Raw genomic sequence first — 25840 nt, 5'->3', positions numbered from 1 at the left:
CTGTTTAAATGATGCATGCACCCTAAGAATCCGGAAGCTGCACCAAAGCTGCCCTCCAGTGCTTAGGAATGGAGTGCGACTTTGGCACGACCTCCGGACTCTTAGGACCCATGCATCACTTAAATAGCATACCTCCAAAGAGACCCAAAGCAGCTTTATTTTGGCAGTCTGTAACAGGCTTCTCTCTCTCTCAGTCTCTGGGAAGGGATACTGTACATAACTGTCCACTCTATAACAGTAGGAGGCTACAGACCACACACTATGCACATTGATTTGAATGCCTGAATAGAAGTATCTTCAGGTACAGTTCTGTGCCTAAAATCTCAGTCAAGACAGGTGAATGAATATGAATGTGGCAGCAGGGAATCTATAGCTTTCCATTCTCTTATGTACACCCATTATAGGTATCTATACCATACGAAAAGGGTTAAAAGACACAAACAAGTAGAAGATATATTGAAAATGCACAGTGGGGTTTAGAATCATATAACTACATGTGGCCTTAGGCTATGAGTGTATACTAAGAAGTTCTGTTCGTAGGCTGTGTGAATACTGTCAAATACTGTCTCACCAGAGGCTGCTAGTCCACCCTCCCCCTCCCAAAAAAATACTCTTATTGGGAGTTACCCCACTGCAAATGCTTCAATACTTCCTGTTGTGGCTTTTGACCAAATTGGCAAGAGAATAAGAGGTTGTTGTACTTCAGCTCTGGGATCTTCTAGAGAAAAAGACCTAAGAAATGTTGTAACGGGAACGAGACTTAATGGTGAGTATGCACTACTAGTGGGGTGTAGTGGTTGGACAATGACTCTGGAGATCAGGGTACAATTCACTGCTTGAGCATAAAAACCCAGCGAGTGACCCTGGGCAAATCACTCTGTCAGCCTCAAAGAATAGCAGTGGCAAACCTCCTCTGAAGAAACCTGCCAAGAAAACCTTATGATAGGATCACCTTAGGGCAGTGGTCCCCAAACTGTGCCCTTTAAGAGATTTTAAACTTCAGCTCCCAGATGTCTCAGCCATGTTAACCAATAGCCTGGGATTCTGAAGTCCAAAATCCCTTAAAGAGCACAGTTTGGGGACCCACTACCTTAGGGTCACCATAAGTAAAAATGACTTGGACGTACACAACGACAACAAAACAAACACTCTTCAATGCAGGATCTTTTCATTGCTAGACTGGGGGAAAGGGAGTGAAGTGGAACCAAGCCTGGAGCAGAGGGTATATGCCGGCAAAGTTGACAAAGTCAAGGATAGAAGGCATAGCTAACTTGGCCAGTGCTGAAGCCAGTGTCATGCCTAATGTTGCTGATCTCTATTCCTGTAGTTGAAGATTACTTTGAAATAAGACAGACCATTCTTGTGCAGCTAACAAATGCCCCTTCCGCACAGTGCTATTTGGGTGCTGCACCTGGCATGTGTCATCATGGTGCACACCGTGTGGATGAGCGCACACCATAATGTCGGCCAGGCAGCATAGTAAGGCCTTTGAGGGTGCGGACGCTCAGCCCTCACCACACGTACAGGCCAGCACAAAGTTCTGGTCTGTACAGCCCCAAAGATGGCTTTCAGCTTTAGGTCATTAGATACCATCCCACTTCAAGCCCTGGCATATACGGTACCTTGACAGTGCTGTCCCTACTGTTACACAAAGTGAAGTGGCTGCCTCAGGTAGGACATTCTGGGTGTAATGAAAGGGTAGCAAATTTAATTACAATGGACCCCTGTTATCTACTGGGGTTTGGTTCCAGGACCTTCATGGATACCAAAATCCGTGGATGATCAAGTCCCATTAAATACAGTGGGATAGTAAAATGCTGTCCCTTAAATAAAATGGCAAAACCAAGGCTTGCTATTTGGAATTTATACTTTTTAAAAAAATATTTTCAGTCCATGGACGCTTGAATCCATGGATAAATAATTGTGGTTACGGAGGACCAACAATATTCTAACTCTTTTTTTCCTTTCTTTCCTTTCTTTCCTTTCCTTTCTTTTACTTTTTTCTTTTTACTGTTGGATTTAAATGAATTTGTGAGATTCTCTGCCCCAATTTGTCTTGCTGTAGTTAATCTGCTCAGGGAGTTAATCTGCTCCCTGATTGGAGTAAGAGACAGGGAGTCATTTGCTGCTCTGTCTCATGTAGCAATACCTGTACAAGTAACTGTCTCAGGAGTGCTACCTCATGGAGTAACTATTGAGATCTGCTGCATACTGTTGTACTGATCAACATTTGACACCAGGTCAAAGATATACTTTGGGCAAGGACATGCTTCCTAACTTACTAGCCTTTAGTAACATGCCACACTATAGTAAGTACTCTTTGCTTCATGGAACAGACAGACTGTACAGCTATTAATTCTTGGTAAGTTTTTGATAATGGTATTCAGTGAGTGGTTATCATCATACAACTGTCAATCATCCTTCTCTACAGACACACAGAGACCTTGTGGCCACATCTAAACTTAAACTGAGAATTACCCCAGACTTTTGGACAGAACTAAACAAGAGTCATACACAAGACACAAAGGGTGCCAAGATATCCACACACATGTGATGTGGGTTGCTAATACAGACAGAAATGAAAGAAAATGTTAAGTAAGTCATGCAACACGTGTAAATTCTTGCTCTTCATACCAATTCTTTGTTTCTTCAGCAGCTGTTTATCTAATTAAACAGCATATTTTTGTAGTAGTTGTGTGCCAAAAGTCATTTCCAACTTATGACAAGTCTAAGGCAAACCTATCATGAGATTTTCTTGGCAAGATTGGTTCAGAGGGGGTTTGCCTTTCCCTTTCTCTGAGGCTGAGAGAGAGAGAATGGCTCACCCAAGGTCACCATAGCTGAGCACAGATTCACACTTTGGCCTCCAGCATCATAGTCCAATATTCAAACCACTATACCACACTGACTCTCAGAAAGCACATATGAGTACACAGAGGAAATGTGTCAAGTGTCCAGGTGGTAAATCTCAGGGGGAAACTGAACAGGTTGTTTGTTTAATAAAGCAACATACAGAGGTTGTAGAAACAGTAAAGTGTACTTCTCCATTGAGCAAGGGGAAACTGATCTCTGACTAAAGGAAGCTGTACTGCTTGATTGGTTTAGAAATTATTTCTGGCTAGCATTTATCTTAAATACGGGGGGGTGGGGGGTGGGGACAACCTAGAATATTGGTTTCCTTTGAAGTTAAGCACAACATGCTTCAGAAATGTATAAATCTGATCCTTTTCTTTCTCATGTATCTAGCTGTAGAAATTCTCCATTTAACCTTCTTTCTTTGACTCTTTCCCTCTCTCCACAGGTACAAATGTTGGTACTGAAATAGAGCCTTCTGTATTTATAGCTCCACTGAAAGTTTCCTAAACTTTACTCATTGTTGCGTGATTGTGGACACACCCCTCCTCCTAAAGCTAAAAATAACACCCTGTAAAGTTTGTTGAATCCAGATTTGCTGGATGACGTAGAGCAACTAATACTGTTGAGTAAAACAAAAGTCATTCTATCTGAGTTTCTTCTGCTGTTGTTTATTTAACCATTAGCCACTGTCTCAATATTTCTTTGGTTGGTTGCTCGTTCGTAGTTTTTGCTTAACTTGTTGATTTGCAGTTAATAGACTTTGACTAACCTGTCACTTCTGAATTTGCACAAGAATACATAAGAACTGTTGTCAGATTGTTCTAATGTTTGTAACAGTCAGTCGCTGGTGGAGAAGAAGGATGGGTCTATTAATTATTGGATCTTGTAGAAATGAGCTCTTCATCTAGCCATTTAATCTTTCTGTTTTCCATATCACTAATCATCTCTCTAGCAGAGGTTTTCCAAATTTAGTTTCTCACATATCTGATTTATGCTCTGCTCATAATACTTTCTTTTGGATATGCCATTGAGGTTTTCCCTGTGTCTTAATAAAACCAGTCTTTAGCTGAGTAACATGGTGTTGCTATGTTCGGCTTTCATCAACAAGTTGCCCTGCCTCATCCATGGAATTCCAGATGTTGTGGAATGTGTCTGTGCTACCACTTTAACAGATATAGCTTCCTCCTTTTGTTGCCTCTTGGGGTTTGGAGTCTGGTGAGATATTTAGGGCTTTATCACACCAGCCCCTTTTGTGCTGTAGCTCTTCAACCTAAAAATAAATGGAAAAATACTGGTATAGGGAAGGGATGCGGTAGCTAAGACACTGACTCTGTTGATTGCAAGATTAGTAGGATGGCAGTTCGAGGCCCAGGTGCCACATGATGGAGTGAGCTCCCATTACTAGTCCCAACTTCTGCCAACCTAGCAGTTCGAAATCATGAAAATACAAGTAGATTAATAGGACCACTCCGGTGCAAAGGTAAATAGCATTCTGTGCAGTCATGCTGGCCCCATTATCACAGAGTAGTCTCTGAGAATGCTGGCTCTTCAACTAAGTAATGATGAGCACTGTCCTGTATGGTCAGACACGACTTGATGACCTTGTCAGCGGGGAATACCTTTACCTTTACTTATACAGGAGCAGACACTACCACACGTCTTCCTTTGGCACAGTGGGGGGGCTGCCAAATCATGCTTTGTTCTCGTTCTCTCCCTTAATCCCTCTCTCCCTCTCTTATGCCTTGCCTGGCATGCCTTTCATTTAAAAAAACAATCTTCCTTTTTTCATGCTATTTCAGAGCTCTGCAGCCCCAATCCATTCAATTTTTGAAACTTCAGGGCTCAGGAGCTCTGAAATAGTGTAAAAAAAGTTGGGGGTGATCAAAAAGGGAGGGGGAGGAGGAAAAGAGAAGAAGGGACAGTGAGACCACATGACTGTCAATCATGCTACTGCTATAGTAGTGGTTTTCTGGGCCTGCATGATTAGCATTTCATTCATAGGGTTCTGTGAATGAAAAGACACAGATCAGGGACTGGCCAGTTACAGGAGGGAAATGGCATCATGTGATCAGCATTGCCGATGCCATTTCCTTCCTGTAGGAATTGCGGTTTAAAAGCCACGTGTGATAAAGCCCTTAGAACCATTTGCTAGAGAGAGTTCTAGAACACTCCCCTTACTTAAAGATACCACATGTCCACAAGATGGTTGTTTCAACCTGCTGTAAATATGTAGTATCATCATATTTCATTGGTGATTGTTCCATGTTTTCCTAACACTTCTTCTGTCTTTTTTCTTACCAGAAACAATACTCAAGCCTCTGTGAAGGAAGAAAAGACATGATTGTGCACAATACCTTTGTCGTGATAGTGGCTAGAAGACTGCAGTGTGGAAACACACCCAAAGAAAATATTTCCAGAAATGTTGTTGTTGTTGTTGCCAGTTCTTCAGATAAAATACAGGAAACCACAAGGTATGTCTGTTCCAAAGCTGTGGTAGGAGAGAATGGGAACAAATGGCTTTTAGATACCACCAAGAACAATCTTAGGGTCAAACTGTCACCCTTAGCAGAAATATAAAGGGGAGGGAAGACCCTATTAGCTCTCATCAACAGCCCTTAATCTTCTGTAATAATGATTACTATTTCTGCATTAGAGTCACAGAGATTTGAGACAACACAAAATGTAGTCATGTAACTGCACACTTGCTGTATGTTGAAAAGGCCACATCTGTCTTAAAATAAGAGTTATGTTCTATTTGTGGAATGCTTCCTGATGTTGCTGAAAATCCGGGTAAGGTTTCAACTGAGAACCACTTGGGCAGATCCCAGTTTTAGCACTTAAATTATAAGCTATAGTGGTTTCTTTGACACAGTTCCAGCAAACAAGTGGCAGGATGAATTTATCCATGAGGAACACTTGTACACTCACCAGTCTCTAGGGATAAATTAGGATGGGTGTTGAGGCCTGTGGCAGCTGTTCTGAGAGATGCATTCATACACCTACACATACTTTGAGCTGAAGCAAGCTTCTAGTCAAACCAATTCAGCTCCGTATTTCAGTCCTCCTGTTCCCTTTTGGCATTATTCCACAGCTCAAAATAAGGTTGAAGAGAAAACTGTATTGCTGAGTTCAAGAAGGCTCCTAGTATCTTACGGTAAGGCCCTAGAAAGCTTTCTTTTCCTTTCCCAAATATAGAAATGTCCCAACACATTTATATAGCAAATATAGAAATGTCACAACACAATGTTCCATCTGAAGACTCTTATATACCAAGGAGTTACCCAGTGCAGTCATCAACTCCCAATGGCAAATACACCAGTTTTCCTCCCAATTTGTTGTTGGTGGTGTGTTGTTGTTGTGTGCCTTCATTTCTGGCTGTTGTGACTCTAGGGCAAACCTATCAAAGGCCTTTCTTTGCAAGATTTCTTCAGAAGGGTTTGCCTTTGTCTTCCTCTGAGGGTGAGTATATGTGACTTGCCCAGGGTCACCCAATAGGTTTCCATGGCAGAACAAGAATTCAAACCCAGGTCACCAGAGTCATAGTCTAATGCTCAACCACTACATCATGCTGGCCCCTGTTACAAATTCCCAATTATGACTATATGAGTTTGGGAGCTGTAGTCAAAACAAGTAACAATTCTGATCCCTAACAATGAAGGTATTAATCATTGAGGCAAGAGTGGCCAAACTGTGGTCCTCCAGACAGAGAGAGGGATTAAGGCTCTTATTCTAGTGATTTCAACACTCAAACCACTACAGCACACTGGCTCTCTTTCCTCCCAATAGCATATAGATTTCTCTCATTCTAGGGCTCCTGATAACAGTCTACAAAGGAGACAGGAACATAACTCAAGGAGTTGTATGTGTGTGTGTGTCTGTGTTAGGCACTGTTGTAGTAGTTAAAATATTTATACCGTAGCCTATAGCGAAAGATCAGAGAGCAGCATACAATAAAATGAATCCAATCAGTTTAAAACGTACCAAAGTTCCAGTCTTTTTCAGCGACTTGAAACAACGTAATGTTTGGCTACCTGCTTTTGAAGTAATCTGAGGTCAAAATCCTCAGCTGAAGCAGGAAAAATGGCTCATCGCAAGTTACTGATTGCTTCTCGAAACATGTTTGTTTTTCTGCTATTCTGCACTACTGATACCATACTGCTGACATTGTCATACTCTAATCAGCCAAACTGATCAAACCACACATGCAATAAGAAAGCAAAACTATTAAGGTAAAAGGAAAATAAAAGTGAGCAAATGAGTGAGCAGGGTTACCTTGCTGAGTCATTGCCTAAGCAAACAAGGAAATCCTAGCCAAACCAGTTTGGAATTTTTTTAAACAAAACTGGGAATTTCCTCATGTTATCAAGAATGATGTTACCTGTGAAGGGGTAGATGTAATGTAGCAACCAAGGAAAAGAGAAAAAGCAATCCTACTTCTATCAACACTAAGACATTTGTGGGCATAATCTCTTTGGGAACAGGGCTGATTACTTCAGAGGCATAAAGTGTTGCCCTGGTCAGGGCCAAATGACACATACCATCTAACATTAATCTTGTGGCCACCAATGAACAGAACAGAGGGAGGTCACCCCAAAATATGCAGAGATGTGTCTGCTGCTCAGACCACAAATTGTTCATTCTTCGTCGTCTCCCTCTCTCCAGTAGTAGTTTGACAGGGAGCGGGGAGGAGGGGTTGGACTAAATATTCTTCAGCTGTCTCAATTTGACAGGGACACTCCCAATTAATCCTCTGCTGTCCCATTTTTTCAGCTGCTTTTAAAATGTCCCAGTTTCTTTCTCTTTATCCCACTTTTGCCCTTCATCTTCATCTTAAAAGTACAAAAACAATTTGCACTCAATTGAGTCAGCAAAGGGAGAGAGGAAAGGCAAGGGCAGAATCATGCCTTTCTCTATAGATTCAGGCAAAAGCAAACTACTGCAGCTGCTCTTAGTTTTTCTTTCCCATTAACAAATTCTGCCATCTTGAGCCCACTCTGATGTTGTTTTGCCACATGTGTCCCAATTTTCATCTGTGGAAGGGTTGGGTTTATGGCATGGTTTATGGCATGGCAGGATGGATGTTAGTTTTTCTTCCATACCAGTTCCCCAGTATAAACACCATCATATATTTCTGTGACAAACACTGTTCTGTCAAATTAACTAGTAACAGAAATGAATAGATGCAATAGCAGTCAAAATTGGCAGTTTCACACTTTATAGGTTGTAGTATCTAAGAAATCATTATTTGTCACAGCATGGGCACAGCAAGTTGGACAAACTAAATTAAGTAAACTAAATTAAATTAAAATTAAGTATGCAGTGGTATTACTATTATTTTAAAAAACCAAAAATAATGACCACAGGGAATTTAAGTAATTTTAAAGTAGATGATGAAGACATCAAAATAGTTCAAGACTTTTCATACCTTGGTTCAGTCATTAATCAGAGTGGAGACCCTAGTCATGAAATCAGAAGAAGATTAGGACTTGGAAGAGCTGCAATGAAAGAACTAGTCAAGATCCTGATATATCACTGAATACTAAAATTAGGTTGGTACAGTAATAGTGGCTTCTAGGGCAGGAGGAGCTATAGGAGCTATAAGGCTTTTCTTGGCTGATTGGGGCTGTGGCAACTGCACTCCGTGGCTTCAATCTGGCCTTTCTGTGGTGCAAAAAGGAGCTGCAAAAAGCAGCTAATTTTTATACAGCAGACAAGGGTGCCGTTGCTGCTACCGCAGCACTTTCTGATCCTCCTTTCGGTGCTGTGTCATCTGGATGCAGCGTTAAAGGAGCGTCATGATATCACCCACCTTGCGGTCAGGCGCCCAGCATGACAGCAGCATCAGGGCAGTGTCAGGGTGTGCATTGTGTGGAAGCCAGCCCCCCACACACACTGCCCTGAGGCTGTCTGTACAGCCTCTGCGTGCAGGAAATCTACATTTCCTATCTCACTCTCTCATATGTGCATTGTGCTTGCATACTGAACTTTCATTGCATTATTACACAAGGTCCCCCCCCCCCCCCCCGTCTCAGTTTTGGCCTGCTATGGGGAACAAGAGGGCATTGTAATTTGAGTGTGTCAGTTTCCAGTGAGCAGCTATTTTAGATTAGGTAGCTGTCTGCAAGTAAGGGCAGGCCCTGTATCCAAGGTGTGTGAGACTGAAATAGTAGTAGCCCATCATGCTAGCTTTCCCTTTTGACAAGAATGGTTTCTATTTGGGGCAGAAGTAGTTAGGGTCCATACAACCTCCTCAGAGGGCAGGAAATCCTGGACTGTGACTAGCAGTGTACAGTGCTGTGTAAACCTACAGTGCTTTATAATGTTTAATAATAATAATAATAATAATAATAATAATAATAATAGCAATCAAGGAAAACATCTTCACTTAAGGTGTGTTAAAGGTTAGATGAGTTACATTTTAATATGTTACCATTTCTTGAAAGCATTGTGTGTATTACATTTTCCCATATCCAAAAGTACTGTTGTCCAACATGCACTATAGAAAACTGATGATACATTGGACCTACTTCAACAAAGAACTGTCAATGACATCCAGTCGTCTTTTGTCACTTTCTTCTGGAGTTCTCTTGTACTAGTCAGCTCTTAGATTGGCCTTGTCATTTCTTTTCTTTTCTTTCTTTTTTTTTACTTCATTGATTGGCTATTTATTTTGTATTACAAATGTCTGTTCCTCTGATATGACCTGAGTCCAAGTCACAGCAATTGGGTCAAATACCAGTTGTTGCACAGTAGAACTTGAGCAAAAACAGCTGTGTTGTACAGTGTACAGGCTGTTCTTCCCTCAGGCATTGCATCTGTAAAAGAATAAATAAGGGGCTGAGTGTAGTCTGTGAGTTTCATGATGGGATTTAAGATGAACAGCACACCCATTGCTGAAGATTTACTGTACTCCTTTCTTCTACAGTGTTGCTGTTGCCTAGGGTTTTTCTTTTCTTTTCTTGGATTGCAGTACTTTTATAACAAGTGTATCAGTCAAAGGGTTTGTTATGAAGCTTATAACTTAACCTGCAAACCATTGCAAATTAATAAAAAAAAAAACAACAACAACATGCAGAATGGAAGGTTTATACTTAGCACAAATGTAAAATGTATTTACTTTTTCAAAAAAAAAAGCAAGTGCTTAATTTCAACAATGCTGTAAATGGAAAATTGGCATCTTCTCTTGAACACAGCCCTTAAAACTGTAACATTAGGGGGGAAATGCAATAAAAAAAGTATATGCAAATACTCTGCTAGCTCTCGAATTAAAGTCTTGTTAAAGAAAAATCCTTAGAAGAATTTTCAAATGGAAAAACAAGTAAAAGATATAAAATATTATTGCTAAATAAATCGGCATCTTCTCTGAGCACAGCCCATAAAAATGTTAACATTAAGGGGAAAATGCAATAAATAAAATTGGAATTACCAGTTTAAAAAAGTATATGCAAACACCCTGACACTCGAATTAAAGTCTTGTTAAAGAAAAAGCCTTAGAAGAATGTTTCAAATGGAAAAACAAATAAAAGATATAAAATATTATTGCTAAATTATTTGTTAACAAAAACATTCTGCACATATTGAACTATGTATCACAATTCTTGACATGATGTTTACACAATGAGTCATTCCACTGGTTACAGTAAAGTTAATTGTCTAAATCATAGGCAGGTAAGTGCAGGACATTCTTTCAAACACAATTATTGCCAGAAAATGGGTAAACACTGTGGTCCACTTCAATTAGCTATTGCAACAACATGACACTTCAAAAAAAAAATACACCAAGAATGTATATGATCAATATGTGCGATGTTCTGATAGCAGAGACTGATTTGAGGGAGTGAAGTGTTACAGATCATGCTGAGCCCTTTCATTCTAGACAATGATAGTACTATGATTCCATATTAAGTACCATGGTAACATATACAAGGAATCCTAGGGGTTGAAGTGAGGCACTAGAGTTTTCTGGTTGGGAATCCAAGTACCTCATGAAACTACAAATCCTAAGATTCCACAAGAGTCCTTTCACACTACGCAATAGCAATAGCAAGTACATTTCTATACCGCTTATCAGTGCACTTAAACACTCCCTAAGAGGTTTACAAAGTGTCAGCTAATTGTCCTCAACAAGCTGGGTACTCATTTTCGCGACCTCAGAAGATACAAGCCTGAGTCGAGCTTGAGCCCTTTGGCTAGCATTGAACTCGCAACCTCATGGTTTGGAAGTGAGTGGCTGCAGTCCAGGCATTTAACCACTGTGCCACTAGGCCTCCTCATACGGATACAAAAGGCAGCACAATAGCACTTCTTGCCTTGGTTCATGATATTTTTTAATTTTGCATCTTCTCATTGGAATATACAGAAGGAACATATGATGAAAGTGGTGAAGGAATCTTCTTTGGAGGATGGTACACAATTACAATGCCATTATTGTATTCCACTTTAACAGCCATGGCTCCATCCCCTGGGATCCTGCTACTTATATTTTAGGGAAGGATCTTTACAATTCTGTACTAGAGGGCTCTGGTGTCTCACCAAACCACACATCCCTAGGATTCCATGGAATGTTTTCATGGAAGTTAAAAGTGGGATCATAGTACTATAATTATGTAGTGTTAAAGGCCCCCTGGTCAAACCCTCCCCAGCCAGGTAAACTCCAGATGAGTTGGACTTCCATAATGTATAGCAAGTATGAGTTGACTTTGCTGGCTAGGAAACTACACAGTGCAAAAGAGCCTGGTTCTAATCAGTGCCAAGATCAAAAACCTTAGGCACTACTGAATTCTTCTCCCTGTATGTTGCATATACATCATGGAATAGCAGAGCACAAATATAACAGACAGACAACATTTTGAGCTGACTTGAGATATTGGACTGTCCCGGCAGCATGTATAGCTATAGCTCCAACAACTGCTGGTATAATCATCATCCATAATGTATCACTGCCCTTCAAACCTATTCTGTGGCTGAAAATCCAAGATGGTGAAATGTCCTATCAAGATTAAGTGAAGGGAGTACTCTTCACTTCTTTTAGTTTCTTGAGTTGCCTTGCCTAACTTGTCCAAGGATTATCTCCTGTTCAAAGGTCATTCCCTAAAAGTAAATAGTAAACCAATGTTTTGTTCTGGTGCCTTTCCATCTACTAGCGGAAGGGGTTAGATGTGTATTTGATCTAGCTGCTACAACAAACTTAGTAAAGTAAACTGATTCTGTGTGCAAGGGGGAAAAATATAGAAACTCTGACAGATCCCTTTTAATGGAATTGTAAAAACAGACAAGACAATTCAGCTTTTTCAATCCTGGGCAGTTCCTTTAAATTTGAAGAAACAAAGAGACTGCAAGATAACCCTGATCCAGGATTTTATAATATGTTCCCCTTCAGTATCTCACATTGTGCCTTCAAGCTCTCAACAATAAAACATTTATGCCTAATAAAACATTAAAATTCTATTACCTAGAAGTGTGTTTTTCAGACACTGTGTCCTGTGTTGCTTTCATGCTCAAACGTTTGGAAGCTCTTTCATACCAGAATCCCAGCTGCCCGGTCCATGCTTGTTTTGGAAAATCCGTAGTCCACAGCAGGTTTAAATTACTAAGGGTATGAATAGCAGCAAATTCAAATAGTGGGAACAAATTGGGAGGGAGGAAATAAGGGCACCCTTTGTACTGAATGTGAGGGACAGGATGGTGGATGCAGAACCTGCATTGCTCTGAGGGTGATGTGTGCCTGGAGTAACTGCAGGTTATCCTCCAAAGAGGATCCCTTGACTACTTTTATCATCTGTTCCTTCTGTATATTCCAGTGAGAAGATGCAGAATAGAAAATTATCATGACCCAAGGACAGAAGTGCTATTGTGCTGCCTTTTATATCCATGTGTCTTTGCCTTTCCAGCATACAAAGGCTTAGGCATTTGCTGAATTCTTCTGCCAGGGATTAAGTACTGCTGTATTCAGTTCCAGCTTATTTACATTTATTCACAAAGTTAATGTTCTGGGCCTGGATGAATGGCAGATTCTAGTGGGCATGACAAGGTATTATTGCCATGCTCTTGTCCAAGGCCTATGCTGAAATTAATAATTGAGATGTTTCCATCACAATCGCAGATGGTAAGCCTGTGCCATCAACATGAGCTTTCTGATTTTAATTGAACATTATTGTTTCACACTGGTAAAGGAATATCTATCCTTGAAGAAGCATAAATGAAGTGGTATTTTACCCAAAAAAATTAATAAAAATTGTCAGTCAGGGCAAAGGAGGGATTTCATATGGCATGCAAGACTTTAGCAAGGGGTTTTACAGTGTATATTACAGCACTCAGTGTTGATGGCTAATTTAGTGCTAAAGATGACTTAGTCCCTGTACAGACTGGCACTTTGTGTTAGCCTGTGGGCAGAGTCAGGGTGCAGCGTCCTGATGATGTACATATGTCCTGAGTCCATCCCCAGGATGTCATGATGCTGTGCACCACTCCAGATGGTGTATGGCATCATGATGCACCTCCGGCACTGCATCCAGATGACGCAGCACCAAAGGGGCACCATACAGCTGCCCTTTGGAGGGCGCAAAAATAAGCTGCTTTTTGTGGCTCCTTTTTGCACCCTCCAGAGACTGGATCGAGGCCATGGCATGAGGCTGCCACAGCCCCAATCCGGCCAAGAAAGGGGCGGCTACTTAGTGGCTGTTTGTATTGCCCCTTAGACATTTTGCTTACTTAGGTGCAGGGAAAATAGAACCACTTGTCATCCCATGTTACAAAAGCCAACTGGATTGGCAGTTGATGGTTCCTTCTACTGTAGCAATGTGGCAGCATCCTTTACTGAATGTGAAGGCAGCAGGCTAGCTGAAGAGTGCTCTCTTCTCCGACACCTTGCTGCGACCTCTGAGCATCTGCCAACAAAGACAACTGTCTCAGTCTCACTAATTACAGTGGTACCTCGGGATACGAATTACCCAGCTTACGAATTTTTCGGGATACGAATAAATCCCATAGGGATTTATTGTTTCGGGTTACGAACGTTTTTTCGGGTTACGAAAAAACGCCGGCGCTGTTTTAAATGGAGCCGCGGCAGAGCCGCGGCTTTTTTCCCATTAGCGCCTATGGCAATTCGGGTTACGAAGGTTTTTCGGGTTACGAAATTAGCCGCGGAACGAATTAATTTCGTAACCCGAGGGAGCACTGTACTGGGTCACCCCTGTTCATTTCAGTAGGAATGTATTACTACACGATGAAAACTGATTATCTATACAAAAGAAGAGGAATAGCATCAGCAACAGCAACAGCAACTAGTAGTAGTAGTAGTAGTAGTAGTAGTAGTAGTAGTAGTAGTGTCTTCAGGCCAACTAAGGCCCCATACAGACAGGCCAAAATAAAGCTGCTTCTGGTCACTTTGGAGGTATGCTGTTTAAATGATGCATGCATCCTAAGAGTCCGGAAGCCGCACTCCATTCCTTAGGACTGGAGCGTGGCTTTGGCATGGCTTCCGGACTCTTAGGACACATGCATCATTTAAACAGCATACCTCCAAAGTGACCAGAAGCAGCTTTATTTTGACCTGTCTGTATCGGCCCAAAGTTTCTTGTTTAACTTTCTCAGTATACCTTAAAAAGACCAGTGTGATCTCAACAGAGAACTGATGATGATACATTCAGGTCAGGGAACTCAGGCAATCACCTCCTGACAAGGCCAGTAGCAGCCTGAGACAGGAAATTACTTGTTTCTTCTTGTTATTTGTATTTAAACTGGAAGCCAGCTTGAATGTCTTGGCAAAATAAAAATGAAGTAAATGAATACAGTCAGCCCTTTGTATCCACAAATTTTACATCCATGGATTCAGCCATCCACAGCTTGAATATATAAAGAGAGAGAGAGAGAGAATTCCAAAAAGTAAACCCTGATTTTGCCATTTTATATAAGGGACACCCTTTTACTATACCACTGTATATAATCGGACTTGATCATCCACGCATTGTGGTATGCATGGGGAATCTAGGAACTAAAAGAGGATACCAAGGGTGCACTGTATGTGTTTTGGAAACTCTGGAGTAATTCAGAGTTTTAACAATATTGCATGTGGTTATCACAAACCACAAATTTTATGTAATGGTTCCAGTCAGTTTTGCTGTCAAATACACATGCTACCAGTTCACACAATACATTTAACCTCATATGAAGACATGGAAATGGTTCATGTTTTGACCAAAGTCTAAAACTCATCAGCACTCAACATTTTTGCCACACAACTGGGGTTAACATAGCTATCAGAGATACTTATCATTCTGACTGTTGTAAAGAAGTGTCTTGCATTACTAGCAGTAGATGAAAAATATAGCTTCCTGCAGGTAAAAAACACAAGCAGCCACATCCAACTCATTGTTGTTGTGTGCCTTCAATCCATTTCTGATTTATGGTAGTTCCAACATGTGGCCACATTGCCTCTCTATAGGCTGAGAAACTGTGATTTCCTCAAATTCACTCAGTGGGTTTCAATGGCCAAGAGGGCTCAGAGACTTAGGATATTATTTCACATGCCTTATCCCATCTTTTCCCAGATGAGATACATGTACATTTAACTTATGCAGCCCGTACACAAGCCGGGCTTATCCTGTGGCTTTTCAGGGAAGGGATTTTTCTGTCCTTGAAAAGCCACAGGATAAGCCCGAGTTGCATATGGCCTGCATACGGGAGAATGCTGTTTTATGTTTTTCTTCAGACATTTCTGGTTAAACTTCTTCATACCTCCTCCTTTTTTTCTTTCCTTGCATCTATTTTTTTTTCTTTTTAAAAATGCCCACAAGATTAACACCTAAAATATTTATGCAGTTCTTCAGAATTCAACAGGGATGTATAAATGCCCAGAATATATCTTGGTTTCAGATTAGCACCTGAAAGAAACTGATGCTGAGTTCCTGTTCTCACAGTCTTATTTGCCAAGGCACCATACAGACAGGCCAAAATAAAGCTGCTTTGGGTCACTTTGGAGGTATGCTGTTTAAATGATGCATGCATCCTAAGAGGCCAGAAGCCACACCAAAGCCACGCTCCAGGCCTAAGGACTGGAGTGCAGCTTTGGCGCAGTTTCCAGACTCTTAGGATGCATGCATCATTTAAACAGCATACCTCCAAAGTGACCCAAAGCAGCTTTATTTTGGCCTGTCTGTTTGGGGCCTGAGACTATAAATGAAAGCCACAGATAATAGCCTGTAACATATGGGTGTGTTTCATTAATCCATGAGAAATAATGTTATGAATATTACCCAACTAGAGCACCTGAAGAGATTTTAAACATTCCGGTTTTATTTAAAGTGTATATTGCTTTAGCAGTTCGATACCACTTTTATTCCCATGGCTCCATTCCACAGTTTCCTGGGATTTGCAGTCATCATGTCCCTAGAATTCTCTGCTAGAAGGCTCCAGCACAGTCATTCTCAGCCTTTTGTCCTTCAAATGTTTGGGACGTTAGCTCCTAGAAGCCCTATTCAGAATGGTCTATAGTCAGAGATCCCGAACACTGAAGATCAAAACATCTGCAAGACATTAATTTTGAGGAACCATTGATCTACTGCATACTACAGCTGAGAATTCTAACTTACTAAAGCACATATCCCAGGATTCTGTAGGGTGGAGCCATGACAGTTAAAGAAGAAACAAACTGATATAACTACATAGTTCAGTCATACTCTAAGACTGTCACAATCAATTTTGATTTGATTTGCAAATACAACCAGTCAGGATTTTCAGAGCCTAAGACTAATTCTAATGCAAAAGGAACATTCAGGTCACTACTGAATTTGTTGTGTGTACAAAGAAATAGATTTTATATAACCAAGACAATGAAAACAATAGAAACTTTTTTTCTTGATGTGAAACCAGATGGTGAACTTATTTTGTACATCACTAGAACATCTTCTTGCAGCATAGAACCTTGTGAAACTGTGGACTAGATAGTCCTTTTCACTTCCTAAAAAGGCAGAGAAAAGAAGCTGCTGCAAATTTGGTAGTGTGGATACTGATGGCAGGGACGTAGCTAGGATTTTAGGAAGGGGGGGGTCCAGACTAAGTGCCACCATTATGATGGGGCTTGGGTGCGGCAGCGCAGCAGCACACACCATTCATTTTTCTAATGGAAGGGGGGTCCGGACCCCAAGAACCCCCCCCCTTGGCTACGTCCCTACTGATGGTTATTGCTACCCAAGCCCACCTATTGGGCTTGGCCATGGGCACCCACTGGGTGACCTTGGGTGAGGAGGGGTTCCCCACCAACTGTCAGCATTACTTCAGATGTTAGGAAAATTAGCTTTGCAAAAGGCTTGGGTACAATTTGGATCATTTGCACCAATGTACACTTGTACTAACTGGGGAGAACTTCAGGTCTTGGGTGAATTAATAGAGCTTTTATTTAGAAAAATGCAGAGTGAAATCACATTTGTTTGTTTTTTTTTTATTTATATACCGCTATTCCAAAGATCATAGCGGTGAACAGCAAGTAAGCTAATTAGCAAGTAAGCTAATTTGCCCCCAACAGTCTGGGTACTCATTTTAGCGACCTCGGAAGGATGCAAGCCTGAGTCGAGCTTGGGCCCTTTTGCTGGTCTTGAACTCGCAACCTTGTGGTTTTGAGTGAATGGCTGCAGTACAGGCATTTAACCACTGCGCCACCAGGGCTCCTCAAGATAGCAATTCAAACAGACACAGAATACAGTACAGAGCTAACTGAAATAGAAATATGGAAAGGGGATAGAGGAGTTCTAGAGGTTAACAGTGGGGTTATAATTACCTGCCTGATGGGAAGACTGTGGAAACCTGGAGTGGCTCAGTCTGGAAGGTCCACAAATGGCAGAGAACATACACAGAGTGCTGTGTGTGTAGAGGTTAGGTTTTGAAACCATATTTACACCTTAAAACTAGCCCTAGGTGATAAGCTATCTTGCCAAGTAACAAAGGCTGAATGACTTGTCCTGGGAATTGCCAGTGGGATTCTAGATGGGTTGATGGTTTTAATTTTAGAGTAACAAAAACAGTAATTGGATCAGGACATCTCTGAGATGGATTGATAGGGAAGCTTGACTGAGGAAGCAACACGCAGTAGGCAGAGAGACTGGCTTATTGCTCTGGGTATAAAGAGATCCTTTGTCTCAGGTTTTGAGAGAAAATGAAGATTACTTGGGGAAAGAAAAGAGCACTTTAGATTTGATGGTTTCGTTTACCTGGATGTACACATGCCTCAGGGTAAACAATACTTTTTTCCTGGGACCCTGACCTAGTGATCCTGAAACATCATTGATCTCTAAAACATGTGCTATCTCCAGATATGAAATAAGAAAATATGAAGATCCCAAAATACAGTGTGGAGTATTAAGGGGTGCCTAACATTATCACCAACAGTTAGTAGGGACTGGCACTACTGGCATAGTGACTAGGAGACCCCAGTTGAAATCCTGAATGATGTACTGGTTTAAGCATTGGACTATGACTTTGGAGATCAGGGTTTGATTCCCTGCTTGGCCATGGACACCCACTGGGTGGCCTTGGGTGAGTCACACACTCTCAGCCTAAGGAAACCCCATGGAGATTTGCCTTAGGATTGCCATAGATCAGAAACAATTTGAAGGCACACAACAACAAGTGTTCCTCTATGAGGATCATAATTACTATCAATGAGAATGAATGTTGAAAATTAAAAGTTTGGAAACACTGTAATCCGCCCAGCATTTGAAAAAGTTACTTTTGGATAACATGCCCAAGATTTTGCCACCCGAATGACCAGCACAATGTGTGTGTGTGGTGTGTTGTGTGTGTAATATTACATATTATTTTTTGTTTTCTATTTTCCAAAAAATAATATGTAATATTTATATATATATATATATATATTTCCAACTGGTCATTCTGGGTGGCAAAATCTTGGGCATGTTATCCAAAATGTAACTTTGGAATACAAAACATAGAATTCTATTTTGGAAAACATAGAATTGTTTAACTTGGAAGGGGTTAATAATAGGTTTGGTTGGCACGGATATATTTGGTATGGGAAAGCAAAGTTTCAGAGTGAGTTTTGACATCACGTGATAAGGAGATCTCTTCTAAGGATTTGGGAAAAAATTAAAAATAAAATATACAGGAAAATTCGCTTATGTATTTCAACACAAGAGAATTTTATTGGTAGATTGAAATCTCTTGATATATAGTTGAAATATAAGGATATTCTTTATAAAATGGAAAATAACAAATATGAACTGAGACCAATAGAAGATTTAACTCAGTTGGATCCAAAGATGCATTGGTTTTTCCATGTACAATTAAAAGAGACATTTAAAATGGACATTAAGACAGAAGAGATAGGTGAAGATGTACCTGAATTTGATAAACTTCTTTTTAGCAGGGAAAGTAAAAGTTTTACTTAATATCAGCAGCCAGAATGACAATAGCTCAACACTGGAAAGGGTAGGAAATGCCTGAGATAGATGAGTGGTTATTAAAACTTCTAGAAATGATAGAAATGGACAAATTGACTTTGTATATAAATCATAAAGATACAGAAGCTACTGAAAGAGAATAGTTTCATATTATGGAAAATTGTAAAACAAGGTGGCTGTAAGAGCAGGAATATTTATAGTGGTAGTATAAAGAAGGTAAAAGTACTGGAAACAGACAGAAATCGGAAAATGGATAAATACTCTATGTGTATGAAAAAAAAACAAAGACATTATTTTAAGATAGAAAATGCTTTAGGAGGACTGTGTTGTAATGTTTAAGCTTTATTTAGGATTAGAAATAGAGATGACAAGTAGATTAGGGGCATGTTAGTGGAGGGACCGAGGAAGTCAATTCATGAGAAAGTTCTGAGGGGGTTATATTTTATATTTATATGATATATAACCACCTGTTACATATGCACTGAATATGCTTTTTATATATTTGTAAAATCTAATAATTTTTTAAATTAGATATTATTAGTTATAGAAATGAGTTTATTTTAAAATCTAAGATTCCTGAGCTCTCTTTGTCATGGAAAAGATGTGTACGATTAGATCCTGCATATTTCATTACAGACTTCACTTGTTCATGCATTAAGATTAAAGTCACCAGTCTTTTGTGCTTCAAACCTAAACCAAATCCATGCATTCAGGTGAGATTATTCTTTGTTCTTCTAAGTTCTATAGTAAATATTTTATCTATGGAAGGGAAATTCTATGGTGTAAATTTCCATAACAGTAATTAAACTGTGCTACAGCTGAGGGTGACAAAGGAACAGGGCTACCATAGTACAGAAGCCAGCTGCATCAGCCTTATTCTTCATCTGTCACCTTGCAACAACACTCCCCATCAGGCTGGAGCAGAAAGGGAGGGAAGAGAGGCAGGAGCAGTTGATAGCTTCAGTGTCAATGGGGTAGTGAATCTGCACTGGATTGTAATCTGAATTTTAAAGGACTTATCCAAAGTGCTGGATTCTAACACCCAATACGTTCAGCACCTTGGCTAGCTCCAGTTTGGACTAAAACCTGAAGAACCACAAGTCATTGCTACGCAGGGTCACTCTGTCAACTCTTTTGAATAGTCAGTGACTTCCACCAGGTCCTTTCCTCCTTCAGCTGTTAACTTCAAGTCATTGTCGGAAGGTGGAAGAGGCAACAAAGGGATCAGCTGTTTTATATCTGATCCTAACCATCAGTGATGACCTGGTTGAAGGGGTAGAAGTGATGGGATACTTTAGTGGGAGTGACCATGTTCCCCCAGAATTTGTTATACAGTGGAAAGGGGAAGCCACGATGTAGTCAGACATGCTTTATGAAAGCATATTTCAGTAAACTTGGGGAAATACTGGGGGTGATCCCATGGTCAGGAATACTAAAACAGAATAAAATCCATGATAGATGGGACTTTCTTAAAAGTGAAATACTGAAGAAACAATTTCAAACAGTTCCAATGAGGAGGGAAAATGAGAGATGTCTAAAGAAAACAGAATGTGTGTCTAAAGAACATTCAACTGAGCTAAGACTCAAAAGGGACATGTACACAAAATGGAAAAGGGGGTTAAGCACAAAATGAGCTCAGACTTGCAAGAGAGAGAGAGAGAGAGAGAGGTGAGGGCTTTGGGGAGGTATGTCCTTAGCAAAAGGAAGAACCAGAAAATAGTAGGAGTGCTGTGGAGAGATGGCAAAAGCTAACAGGGGACAGAGAAAGGGCAGAACTACTCAATACCTACTTTGCCTCAATCTTCTCTAAACAGAACAGTATTCAACCTGAAAAAATGGAGCAGATGATGCAGTAGGGCAAAATGCAGAGCAGAATACTTAAAGATGTAGTGCAGGAATACTGGGCTATTGTCAACAAATTCCAGTCTCCAGGGCCAGATGAACCAAGGGTATTAAAAGAACTGGCAGGAATAATTTCAGAACCACTGACAATAATGTTTGAGAATTCCTGAACAACAGGAAAAGTTCCAGCAAAATGGAGAAAAGCAAATACAGTCCCCATCTTTGTAAAGGGGGAAGAAAGGATTCAAATAATTACCACACGGCCAGCCTGATATCAATACAAGGAAAGAGTCTACAGCAGATCATTTAACAGGCAGACTGTAAGCATTTAGAAAGGAATACTGTGATCATTAAAATCAACATGGGTTTCTCAAAAACAAGTCATGCCAGATTAACTTTATTTCTCTTTTGTTTATATAGTGTTACAAGCTTGGTACATGAAGGGAATACTGTGGATTTAGTGTGTCTTGGTTTCAGTAAGGCCTTGACAAGTCTCCCGTGATAATTTTGCAAAACAGTAAAATGTGTTTTTATGTGGGTTTTTCGGGCTATGTGGCCATGCACACATACACATACACATATTGTGTGACCCTGGGTAGGGAGGAGTGATTTCCATGTTGATCTGTATATTGTTCTATTGTTGAATGGCAAGGCCTCAGGGTGGGAAGATATGCAAAGAGGATTTGTGTCTGTTTAATTGGAGAGCCATTGTCTGCCTGGAAAACCTCTGCCTTTTCTCATTTGCATTTGCTAGGTCTTGGTTTTAGTGTTTTTCAGAAGTGGTGGCCAAACTTTGCTAACTTTAAGGGTTTCTTCTTTCCTACTGAAGTTGTCAGGAAAAAGGAAACCCTTAAAGTTAGCAAAATTTGGCTACCAGTCTATACACACACACACACACACACACACACACACACCCCACTCACTTCCATAGCAGCATTCTCTGAAGATGCCAGTGAAACATCAAGAATAAACTCTTATGGATGCTGGCCATGAAAGCCTTCAATTTCACAGTAAAATGTGGGCTAGACAAAACAACTTTTAGGTAGATTTGTATTTTGTTGACCGACCTAACCCAAAGGATGTGTACCAACAGCTCTTCTTCATCATGGAGAGAAGTAACCAGTGGGGTGTCACAGGGCTCTGTCCTGGGCCCAGTGCTATTCAACATCTTTATCAAAAACTTGGATAATGGAATTGAATGTAGGCTAATCAAATCTGCAGATGAAGGCAAATTAGGAAGGGTAACAAATACCCCAGAAGAGAGGATCAGAATTCAAAAGGACCTTAATAGATTAAAAAGCTGAGCCAAACAACAAAATGAATGTCAACAGAGAGAAATGTAAGATACTACACTTTGGCAGTAAAAATGAAATGCATAGATATAGGATTGGGGACACATGGACTGACAACAGCACATGTGAAAGGGTTTAGAAGTCTTAGGTCTACAAGTGTGATGTAGCAGCTAAAGGACATTTTTTTAAAAAAAAAATGCACCTTCTAGATTTTCATGCAGTCATTTTGCATATGGCCAAGTCAAGGGAGAATTTAAACTACTTGCTAAGTGTGAAGTAGAAGGAAATAAAGCTCCACATCAACCTTTTTTTTAAAATCAATTTTAAAATACCTCAGCACTTTCTCTAACTGTTAATATCATTAATTCCACTCTGCGTATACAGTATGCTGAATAGATGTGCCAGTATCAACCACAATAAGAAACATGTAGTTTTATACAGCTGTGATCTTCAAACCAAGCCTAAAAATGAATTTTTAGCTTTTTAAGTTAAGGGCATGAACAGCTTGTGTGTCACGTTTTTTTAAAAAAAAACACCACATATTTCTATCACTTTTTATAGGCAAACCTCCAGCCTAAACAAGAAATAATCAGAGATCTAGAGATACTTGGTCATATTCTGCTTCATTTCTCTGATGAAAACAGACATTTCTAAAGACTCTTTCTTCACTTTTTTATAGTTTGCTTTTTGTATACTCAAATTGCACATCCTGTTTTAGATGTGTATACAGAATTAACGATCTGCTGTAATTTGTGCTTTTTTTAAAACTAATTAGAAACACTACATCCTTTTACAGCATTTAACAGTGTGATTTTGAAAATGGATCTTTTCAAATGAGAACAGATGGGATGATAGAGATGTGCCTCCAGTGGGGAGAGGGAGGACACACAGTGGCCTGTAAACTGAAATGAACAACACATTTGGACATTTTAAAATTCATGTATTTGCTTTTCATTATAAATATTCAACAGTTCAGACACATTGCTGAAAAATATAAAAGTGAAATTTCAATCATTTTAATTTGAAACACTTTAATGAAAATAATTCACAGGCCTGGCCTGTGATATTTTGCTGCCCAGGGCAATGGGCACAAATAATATGCAGCCACTCACATAGGTGCATGGCCATCCGTGTTATTTTGCCACAAGCTGTAGAAAATCTTGCATTCATCTCAATCCATGCTGGCAGTAAAAAGACAATGGCAACATATTAAACATCTGTCAATTTGGTACCCTGTCAGAATATGCTATCTGAAATAGCTGCCTTGCTTTACCTAATGGTACGGCCAGCCTACTTACATTATTTTCCAAATAATTTTTATTTCAATTTTGTTTTTGAGATTTTCAGAAAATACAGTTTAGGCTGCTATACACATTTGTTGTCATATGCCATCAAATCATTTCCAACTTATGGTGACCCTAAGGCAAATCTTTCACGGGGTTTTCTTGACAAATTCCTTCAGAGGGGGTTTGCCATCCTCTGAGGCTAAGAAAGTGTGACTTACCCAAGTTCACCCAGTGGGTTTTCCATGGCTGAGGGGGATTTGAACCCTGGTCTCCCAGTGTCCTAGTCCAACACTCAAACCACTACACTACGCTGACTCTTAACTAGGAGTAAATCTCTTTGAACACAATGATGCTTACTTCTGAGAAGACAGACATAAGGATTGCAATGTTAAATCACCTAGTGAACTAGCACACCTAGTTATATCTATATAAATAAAACTAAGTTTTTGGATGTTAACAAAGGACACAAAAACAGCTGGATGGATTTCACCAAATTTGGAGAATACATTTTGGATCATGTCACTTCAAATATAACCTGTGTTACAATCACAACATTTGCTCTGACCTAGGGACACCAAATTTATATTTTAATTCACACAGAACAGTATGACACATCTTTGAAAGATTTCAATGGATTGATTTTATACAAATTAAATTAATTCATGCTTTGTCATAACAATTTACATAAAATTAAGTTTTTGTCTGTTACCACATAATGTGCATTTTGCTGGATTTTCACCAAATTTTAGGGTATGTTTGAGGTAATGTGATGACATATAGGTTATGTCAGGCTCAAAATTCTTTTTGTGGGGCCCAGGGGGAGACCTCAATTATTTTGATGTTTATACATACAGGAATTGTGTCTTTGTTGGCTGATCAGGAGAAGCCTGCTCTCTCAACGGCAATTTAGGGCCAAAAGGCCATGCTTCCCCTGGCCTCCCATCATCCTATAAGTACTATGTAGTCCACTAGGCCCAGACTGTAATTGGCTTGTCTAGATGCCGACCTGGCAATTCCACACTGATCCCAGCCCAAAGGGGTCTTAGCGTGGATCAAAGGGACCCATTTTTGCCAAATGTGCCCCGTACCTGCCTCTGCCATTGAGTCTTCACAGAATACTCCATTTGCACCCTGTGATGTTGGATGGAGGTGTTTGCCTACTTGTGTGTAGCCAGGAGTCCTGTTTCTGCCTTATGAGCTGTGGCAGGATTCTTCTGTGAAGACACGATAGCAGAGACAAGTATGGGGTATGCAGCATGGTGGTGGGCAGGTGTGTAAACATACATCCATTGCTGTGCTAGCCCAGGGACTGACCTGGGGCAGGATAGCATGGGTTTGGCCTATGCTATCCTGTCTGTCTCCTTAGGGTCTAAGATTGATGAGCAGCATGAGAAATATCTGAGCATCCAAAGAGAGACAATCATCTGGCAAAGCAGCTAAAACTGAATGGATATTTATTATTTTGAGCACACTGGCTAGTTAGTGTTCAATATATTTAACTGTGTGGCTGAATTTTTGTATTCAGCCCTGATTGAGCAATGGTCAAATGTCTATACTGCAACCATTCACAGCCACAAGGTTGTGGGTTCAATCCCAGGCAGGACTCAAGGGTCCACTCAGCCTTGCATCCTCCTGTAGGTCGCTAAAATGAGTACCCAGCTTGTTGGGGGTCATTAGCTTACACATTGTAAACCACTTAGGGAGTGCTTAAGCACACTGATAAGTGGCATAGAAATGTACTTGCTATTGATATTGTATAGTTCCTTCAAATGTGCAGAAAACCAATTCTTCTAATACCACATCTCTTCTCCTTAGCTTTGAAAAGAATTTTAAATGATCAGATGCACCTCATCCTTTTGAAAAGATATGGAAAAGCTGAAAAATAAAAAATAAAAATTCTGGAAGATTCAGTGTTTTACTATTAAATTGAATAAACTGAATATTCATATATTCAGTTCAATATACTGTATACAAAAATAGCAATTGTTTGATTATTTAAGGGTATAACAACAAATCTATCCTGTTAGAATGAACAGAATTTATAAAAGTTTTTCAGGAATACCATAAACAGAAATAAAACATGTGTAAGTTTTGAAAAGCAGTGCTTTTAATTAGAATTTTTTTAAAATAATTTTATAGTGACTCAAAATTT

At 40.0% G+C, this 25840-nt stretch overlaps 1 protein-coding gene across 1 annotated transcript in view; it reads left to right on the top strand.

Moving 5' to 3' along the window:
* PRKCD (protein kinase C delta) overlaps positions 1-25840 on the top strand; it is a 131519-nt gene that overhangs the window by 13640 nt on the left and 92039 nt on the right. The window contains exon 2 of the mRNA XM_042452297.1: positions 5158-5327. The gene's annotated coding sequence lies outside the window, so the exon portion shown is untranslated. The remainder of the gene's footprint in view (positions 1-5157; positions 5328-25840) is intronic.

The sequence above is a fragment of the Sceloporus undulatus genome, chromosome 2, assembly GCF_019175285.1.
Source record: "Sceloporus undulatus isolate JIND9_A2432 ecotype Alabama chromosome 2, SceUnd_v1.1, whole genome shotgun sequence".
Classification (NCBI taxonomy): Eukaryota; Metazoa; Chordata; class Lepidosauria; order Squamata; family Phrynosomatidae; genus Sceloporus; species Sceloporus undulatus.
The sequence above is the reverse complement of the archived record's forward strand: the minus strand, read 5'-3'. Positions and strand labels throughout refer to the sequence as shown.